At 41.2% G+C, this 9,008-nt stretch overlaps 1 pseudogene; it reads right to left on the bottom strand.

The window, feature by feature from the left end:
- Nucleotides 1–592: 592 nt before the first annotated feature.
- Nucleotides 593–8,549, bottom strand: LOC116888148 (annotated as a pseudogene).
- Between the last annotated feature and the right edge of the window lie 459 nt (nt 8,550–9,008).

Raw genomic sequence — 9,008 nt, 5'->3', positions numbered from 1 at the left:
GCGTGTGTGCGTGTGTGTGTGTGCGTGTGTGTGTGTGCGTGTGTGTGTGTGTGTGTGCGTGTGTGTGCGTGTGTGTGTGTGTGCAAAGGTGTGCGTGTGTGTGTGTGTGTGTGCGTGCGTGTGGGCGTAATGTGTGTGTCCAAGACATCAGTATGTTTGGTCATCTCCAATTCCTACAATGTCTACAAGACAAGAAGAGTAAAGCAATCAAAGCAGCCTCTGGAAGGGTCTGTTGCCTCCTGGGACCCCACCTCCTCACGCTGCCTGTAATGATATGCTGAACTAAATAAAACACTGTCAGATCGTTATATAGGGAAGATAGCGGGGGGAAGTGCTCAGAGGAGAAACCTAATGTGACTTAAAATTTGCAGAACCTGGCGGGTGAACAGAAAGGCGCTAGTGTCTGATATGTCAGAATCACTGAGTCGGTCCTGGGACGCTTAGAAGGCAGATGCTGCATCACACCCGACTGAGCGCTCAGTTGTCCCTCCAGGAACACAAGCATCTGCTCACGTGGTGTTTTGCTGCCCTCACAAAGAGCCGGGCGTGCCACCTGTACATTCAGGCCGATTGTTAACGTTTGGTGGTAAGGTCACAGCTTCACCCTACCGGATCCCTGCTTTGATCCTGTATCAGACTGCTTGATGGCCAGACTCCGACAGGTCCAACACAGGATTACAAACCCATTACCAGAATTGCCGTTATCGCTATCTCGCACTGACAAAGTCGCTCTCCCACCCAGCCCGTTAGTCATCGGAGGCGGGGGGTTGCTGCGCTTCTGTTGCTGCACTTCAGCGCCGCCTCTGTCTTGGAGCCGCTCTCTCATGGGCAGCATCCTAGTCATTTCTTCTTCATCTTCCCACCCAGGTCTAAGGAGGTGCTGTCGCCATTCCCACTGGTTGATTTGGTTTTGGTCATTAGGTCACAGCTGCTTTCCTTTATTTGGTGTCAACACTGTGGCCAGATGAGAGTCTACTATCAAAAACTTCATACTGTGACTTTATATTTTTGAGGAAGCTTCCAAAGTGATCTTCTGGTCCTGCGCTGACAGTCTCCACTGCTGGGATGATAGCGTGGGGCAGTTCTGCGTTTCTGTTCAGGAGCTACGGCTGCCTGCAGTTCTGGCTGTTTTACGCTGGGCAGCGATCGGCTTCTCTTCTAGGTCTTAACTTCTCCTCTTGTAAGGCTAACCCTCTGGAGTTCCTATCCACGTCTTTCTGCTTCTCACTTAATAAGTCATAATGCCCTCCCTTGTAAGTCAACGATTTCTTCCTCAGTAAGTGGCCTGTAAAAAGCTGCTTCCTGGCCTCCCCCTCATCGCTCTCCACAAGATTCTCCTTTCTATGGTCAAGTGCTCTCCTCTTGGGCATGTTCTAAAAATATCGCTGATCCTCCATCATTGGCTTTGGCCGACCAGGCTTCCCGGAGCAGCCCGGGCGTGGGTCCAGCAGCAGTTCCCCATGGTCAAGATGCCGCCTGGAGCTGCAGCTCCTCCTCCAGCCCAAGCGCCAGCCCAGGCGGAGTAGTTGCATCCCAGCGCCGCCCGGAGCCTGCGGACGGGCAGCGTAGGGAACAAAGGCCGCCCTTCGGCCCGCCTGCTCCCGGATACCGCCTTGAGGGACGCAGCGCAGGGCCGTCAGGGTCCTGGCCCAGCCGGGTCCGCGATGGCCTGCCTGCCACCCGCCCGGCAGTCCCGCCCGGCCCTAAATTGTGGTTTCTATTGTTGATGAAACACCATGACCAAAGCAACTTGAGAGGAAAAGAGTTTATTTCATTTTATAAGTTGTACACCATCATTGATGGAAATCAGGGCAGGAAACTCCACAAGTATGATAGGGAACTTGAAGCAGAAGTGATACAGAGGCCTTGAAGAAGAATGCTGCTTCAGGCTTGTTCCTCATTGTTTGCTCAGCCTGCTTTTTTTATATCATCCAGGTTCACCCACGAAGGGATGTCATCACGTTGTGTGGAATGGGCCCACCTACATCAATTATCAAGAAAATTCACCACACAGGCTTGCCTACAGGCAAATCTGGTGTGGGCATTGTCTCAATTGAGGTTCTCTCTCCAAAAATGGCTCTAGCCTATGCCAAATTTTTATCTCCTCATAAAATTAGTAAAATGTAACATAAAAATGGAATTATATGATCACAGAAATAAAACATTTTTATGACAATGTTCCTCAACCTGACCCTTTGGGAATGAAGTATCACGTATTTACACTGTAATTTGTAATAGTAACAAAATTACAGTTATGAAGTAGTAACTATATGAGTAGGGGTCACCACACCATGAGGAACTGTATTAAAGTGTTGCAGCATTAGGAAAGTTGAGACCACTGTGCTATGAGAACATGACAGAAGTCTAGGGAAACAAAACCTTTTTGTCCTCAAATTATTTTATATCATGATTTTTTGCTAGTTTTTACTTTTGAGACAGGGGTCTCCAGCATATAGGCCAGACTGGCCTTTGAACTCTCAATATTTCACTAGGATTATAAGTAATTACTCCCCCATGCTAAGTTTTTTTGATCTTGTTTTCAGTTTAAGCATTAAACAAGCCAAAGTTGTTTTCTTTGTTGTGGTTGTAGTTCACTAAACCTCTTCTTTTTTTTTGATCATATTTTTCTTTGGTCATATTTTCTTAAAAAAATTTTCCTATATTTTGAGGATTATTATGACAATCGCTTCCCCCCCTTTTCTCCTAAACTCTTCCACCATATACCCTGTCCTTGTCATCCTTTTCAAACTCATGGCCTCTCTTTCATCAATTGTCACATATAGGTATGCCATACATATGTATGTATGTATGTATGTATATTGCATGCACATGTATGGTGTATGTATTCCCAAATATGTAAGTGTTGAGAATATGCCTCCATAAGATTGGGCTGTGTACCAACCAACCAGAACTTCCAGGGACTAAGCCACTACCCAAAGACTACATGGACTGGGACCCTGGACTCTGACCTCTAGGCAGCAATGAATATCCTAGTAAGAGCACCAGTGGAAGGGGAAGCCCTGGGTCCTGCTAAGACTGAACCCCCCAGTGAACTAGACTGTCGGGGGGAGGGCGGCAATGGGGGGAGGGTGGGGAGGGGCACACCCATAAGGAAGGGGGGGAGGGAAGGGGATGTTTGCCCGGAAACCGGGAAAGGGAATAACACTCGAAATGTATGTAAAGAAATACTCAAGTTAATAAAAAAAAAAAAGCATTAAAAAAAAAAAAAAGATTGGGCTGTACACAAGCCTGTAGGCATTTCTTAATTACTGATAGATGGGAAGAAAACCCAGCTCATTGCATGTGTAGCATGCACCCACCCTGGGCTGGTGGTCTCTGGATTCTATAGGAAAGCAGGATGAGCAAGTCTGGGGGACTGTTTAATAAGCAGCACCCCCCCCATGTCCTCTGTATCCCAGCTCCTGCCCACATGTTCCTGGCCTGTTTGAGTTTCTGTCCTGACTTTTTCTTCCATGATGAAATAGTGCTGTCAGTATAAGCCAAAATAAACTCTTTTCTCTCCCCAACTTGCTTTTGATCATGGTGTTCCATCCACGGCAATAGTAACCCTAAATTAAGACAGTAAAAGTATAACTTGTCAGTCCTATACTTACTTATATACTTCTTTATAATAGCTGTACATAAATGTTTAGCTCGTATATTCCACATACTAAAAATATTAAGGCATAAAAGATCAACAAAATTTTGAATTAATAAATTTAGGAAAACTACTTGAATTCTGAATTTAAAAATATAGAATAATTTAGAAAACATATTTCAGTAGTTCCATCCTGAAAAACAAATAAATAATCACTAGCTAAATACTGTTAACAGTTTTTTTAAACTTGATATATATTCAACTTTAAATTGACCTTCATTTTTAATTTAAGAAGCACTCCACTTGGTACTTCACTCTTTGTTACAAAAAAAGTGATACTGAGAACTGTATTATTTAAAATTTTTCTACCTCTGATTAAAGAGTTTAAATGACGAAGTAGTTGTCTGGAGGTGAGAATCCTTACTAGACACAAACAATCTTATTTAGTTTATCCTGGCATTTTAGCAAAGCATTTTAAACACTTCCTTTTCTGCCTATCTGAACTAAAAGGAGAAAAGATAAAGAATAAACAATCAGGTTACGGGGCTTCTTTAAAAACTTGGTGGGGGACACTCTGTCCAGGGTAGCAGATAGGCTAACTGCAAATTTTCACCTCTCCCTCCATTTTTCCAGGCCAAATCCCCATTCTCATTCTTAGAGCTGTAGCACACCACCTGTTGTGGCCTCTATACACTCTCTGTTACCATTTCTAGGGAACTAAACAGATCCTGCTTTTGTCCCTCTTGTGGATCCCCAACTTAGACCTTCCCCATTCCTAAATGTCAGATTCCAATATCTATCTAACACAGTTTACCTGGAACCCCCAGTGACCACACCAATCAAGATCCCAGAAGAATTCTCTATCAGCTAATAAGAGCCAGAAAAGGTAGCAGAAACCAAGGAACAAAACATGAACCCAACAAAGACAAAAACAGATGTCTGCACCTAGAATTACAATCTTCTAAAGCCCAGATGTTTAGACATCAAAATAAAACACAATTAATAGTAGCCAGGACAAGATGTGTCTCTGCAGAGCCCAGCAACCTATTACAACAGACCCTAGATATTGTAACATAGATGAGACACAAGAAATAGACCTTAAAATGCCCTTTATTAATATGTTTAGAGGTCCTCAAGGAGAGGACATGAATAGGGTAAGCTAAAATCTATGGACTGGAGAGATGGCTCAGTGGTTAAGAGCTGACTGCTCTTCCAGAGGTCCTGGAGTTTCAAATCCCGCAAACCACATGGTGGCTCACAACCATCTGTAATGGGATCTTGATGCCCCTCTTCTGGTGTGTCCAAGACAGCCACAGTGTACTCATATATAATACATAAATAAATCTTAAAAATAAAAGGACTCTATGAAAAGCCAAGCAATGTATGCTTTTATGCCTTTAATCCCAGCACTTTGAGGGAGGCAGAGGAAGGCAAATCTGACTCTATGTGTTCAAGGCCAGCCTGTATAGAAAAAGTAAGTTCCAGGACAGCCAGGGCTATACAGAGAATCCCAATCCGAAAAAACCCAATAATTAATAATATTATTAAGCCTCACTAACAGAATACAAGAGACAAAAAAAAAATCTAAAATATTGAAGACTGAATAGAAGAAATGCAAAGTTTGTTCCAAAAAAGTGTTAAATCTTCAAAAAAAGTATCCTATACAAAACATCCAAAAGAAATCTGATACTATGAGAAGAACAAATCTAAAAATCATAGGAAAATAGGAAAAGATATCCAAAATCAAAAGGCAGAAAATATTTTCAACAAAATCATAGATGGAAATTTCTTGTAACCCAAAGGAGATGTCTATCAAGGGACAAAAACATACAGAACATCAAATAGTTGGATTATAAAAGAATTTCCTTCAGCACACAATAATCAAAACAGTAAATGTAAAGAACAAAAGAAAAGAAACAAAAAGCTACAGGGAAAAAAAAAAAGCTAATGTATAAAAAGACACCTGACTGCTCAATGGAGAGTGTACAAGCTGAAGAACCTGGGAGGATGGTTACAGGCTCTAGAAGAGTAAATGTGTCAGCCCAGACTATTACACTCAGCAAAACTATCAATTACAATAGATGGAGAAAATAATAGATTCATAGGATATATCCAAATTAAAACAACATCTATTTACAACTCAGCTAAAGAAGATACTAAAAGAAAACTCCAAACCTAAAGAGATTAATGCACCCAACTAAATAGAAAAGAATCAAAAAATAAGCCTAGACCAGCAACTCAAAAGAGGACACATACACCAATTTATACCACCACCACCACCACCAAATACCACCACCACCACCACCACCATCACCACCACCACCACCACACACAACAACTAAAAAAACAAAATAATAGAATGTCAACAAATTGCTCCATTGATATCAATAGTCCCAATTGTCCGATAAAGACATGGGCTAACAGAGCGGATGCAAAAAACAGAATCCATCATTCTGCTATATCCAAGAACATATTCAACATCAAGGACAGACATCACACAGAAAAAAAGGATGAAGAAAGATATTTGAAGCAAATGAATTAGAAAACAAACAAAAGGATCTATTTTAATATCTGAGAAAAATGGATTTCAAACCAAAGCTAACGGACCTCAAGCCAAAAGCTAATCAGAAGAAGAGAGGAAAAGGCATTGTATAATCAAGGAAAAATCCACCAAGAGGACATTACAATTATTGAAAATCTATCGCCAAACAGTAGGGTCAAGTTAATAAAAAGCATTAAGTACAGCTCATGTCACATACTGACTCTACACATTGATAGGGAGAATTCAACATCTGACTCTTGCCAACAGACAGGATCATCCCTCTCTAACAACAAAAACTGCACGTAGAAATGCTGGTGTTAACTGACTTATAAAACCAAATAGATAAAACAGAATGTTTGCCGAACATTTCACCCAGACACAAAAGAATATAACTGTTCTCAGCACATCATTTTTGTCAGAACCTATCTCCACAATTGGCACAAACACTCAGACCTGGTAAGTCACAATAGATGGAAAATGGAAATAATGTTTTGCATAAATCTGACTACCAAAGAGATTAAACAAGAGAAAAAACAAAAGGAAACACAAATTCACTGAAACTGACCAACACACTGTTGATTGAAAATGAGTCAAGACATAAATGGAAACTTTCTAGAATTAAGTGAAAACAAACAATAAACATACCTAAACTTAGGGGACAGAGGAAAGTGGTTCTGAGGACAAGTTCATAGCACTACATGCTTATATAAAAAATGGAGAGCTCTCCTACCAGTCACTTACCAGCACACCTGACAGTTCTAAAACACAAATAATTATACCCAAAAGGCATATACAGAAATAATCAAACTTGAGGCTGAAATCAATAAAAATGGAAACAGAAAAATGCAGAATCAATGAAGCAGAGTTAGTTCTCCCAGAAACATCAAGATTGACAATCACGTAAAATAACTAAAGGTGGAGGAGAGAAAATCTCAACTAACCAAGTAAGAAATGAAAAAGGAGGGCTGAGAGATGGCTCAGCGTGTTAAGAGCACTGACTGCCTCCAGAGGTCCCAGTTCAATTCCCAGCAACCATATGGTGGCTCACAACCATCTGTAATGGGATCTGATGCCCTGATGTTTCGAGATGTCTGAAGACAGCTACAATGCACTACACATATGTTAATAAGATAAATAAATAAATCTTTAAAAATGAAACAAAACAAAAACTGGGTACCCTACCAAATTGAAACCTAAAAGAAAAGTGGGATAATTTTAATAGATACCACTTACCAAAATTAAATCAAAATCAGCTATAACCCCTAGTAAAATAGAAGCAGTTAAACTAAATATCCCTATGGCCTTAGTTAGGGCTTTATTGCTGGGAAGACACCATGATCAAGGCAATTCTTTTTTTTTTTTCTTTTCTTTTTTCCGGAGCTGGGGACCGAACCCAGGGCCTTGTGCTTGCTAGGCAAGCACTCTACCACTGAGCTAAATCCCCAACCCCGATCAAGGCAATTCTTATAAAGGAAAAGATTAAATTTGAGACTGGCTTACAGTTTGAGAGGTTTAGTCCATTACTGTCATGATGGGAAGCATGGCAGCGTGCAGGAAGACGCGGTGCTGGAGGAGTCAAGGGTTTTATATATTGATCCAAAGGCAGCAAAGGGGACAGGAATGTGTTTCACAGCAGGTGAAACATGAGCATTTAAGGCCTTAGCACCTCACCTTCTCAGTGACACACTTCCCCTAACTAGGTCACACCTTATCCAAGAGAGCCACACTTCCTCCAACAGGGCCACACCTCCTAATAGTGTCACTTCCTACAGGCCAAGCATCCAAACACATGAATCTATGGGGACCATACCTATTCAAACCACCACACCAACCAAAAACTTATTTACACTGGAGTTCCCAGGCTGATGCTGGGGATCTTCCTCAATCCCTCTCTACTCTATTCACAGAGTGAGAAAACTGAATCCAGAGCTTGCCAATAAGACTGGAGTCTACCCAGTCACTTCCCCGTCTCTGCCTCTTAAGAATTAAAATTATAGGAAGGCTGCCATTCCCACCTGGCATTTACATGGGGATCCAAATTCCAGGATTCACACTTTTGGCTTGCACAGCAAGTGCTTTAATTGCTAAAGTATTCCCTAGCCTTACCTTTTCATCTAAGCTCATTTCAGAACAAATACAACACGTACTAAAAATAAAAAAGTCACCAGTTTGTCCCATTCAAAACAACAACAACAACAACAACAACAACAACAACAACAACAACAACCGCCATCATATGAAACTTCATTGAAATAAATGCTTACTTGAAATGGCTGGTTTGGAACTTGATATCTCTCCAACAAAGATCAACTCATCATCATCATCATCATCTTTATTTTGACTTTCTTCTACTTTCTGCTGCCATGGTTCCAACTCTTCTTCTTCACATTCCATGATAAGTTCAGCCATTTTTGATTTATCTAGTTTCCAAGAAGAGAGAAAGAACCCTTATATATTTTTCTTGTATTTTTATTAAATTGGTTATTTCTTACATTTCAAATGTTATTCCCTTTCCCAGTTTCCTATCCATCAGCCCCCTAACTCCTCCCCCTCCCCTTCTATATGGGTGTTCCCCTCCCCATCCACCTCCCATTACCGCCCCCCAATACACTGGGAGTCCAACCTTGGCAGGACCAAGGGCTTCCCCTTCCACTGGTGCCCCTACAAGGCTATTCTCTGCTACCTATGCAGTTGGAGCCCAGGAAGAATCCTTATATTTAAAAGGAAAAACTACTTATTTGTGATAGAAAGTATGCTAATTAAAGATCAACTTTAATAATCCTAAAGGAAGCTACTGAATAACTACATAACAACTATGAATTGATAGTCATAGGTGGTATATCATATAGAAAGAATAAACTGAGAAAA

The sequence above is a fragment of the Rattus rattus genome, chromosome X, assembly GCF_011064425.1.
Source record: "Rattus rattus isolate New Zealand chromosome X, Rrattus_CSIRO_v1, whole genome shotgun sequence".
Taxonomy (NCBI): Eukaryota; Metazoa; Chordata; class Mammalia; order Rodentia; family Muridae; genus Rattus; species Rattus rattus.
This window is presented reverse-complemented; position numbering and strand designations above follow the sequence as displayed.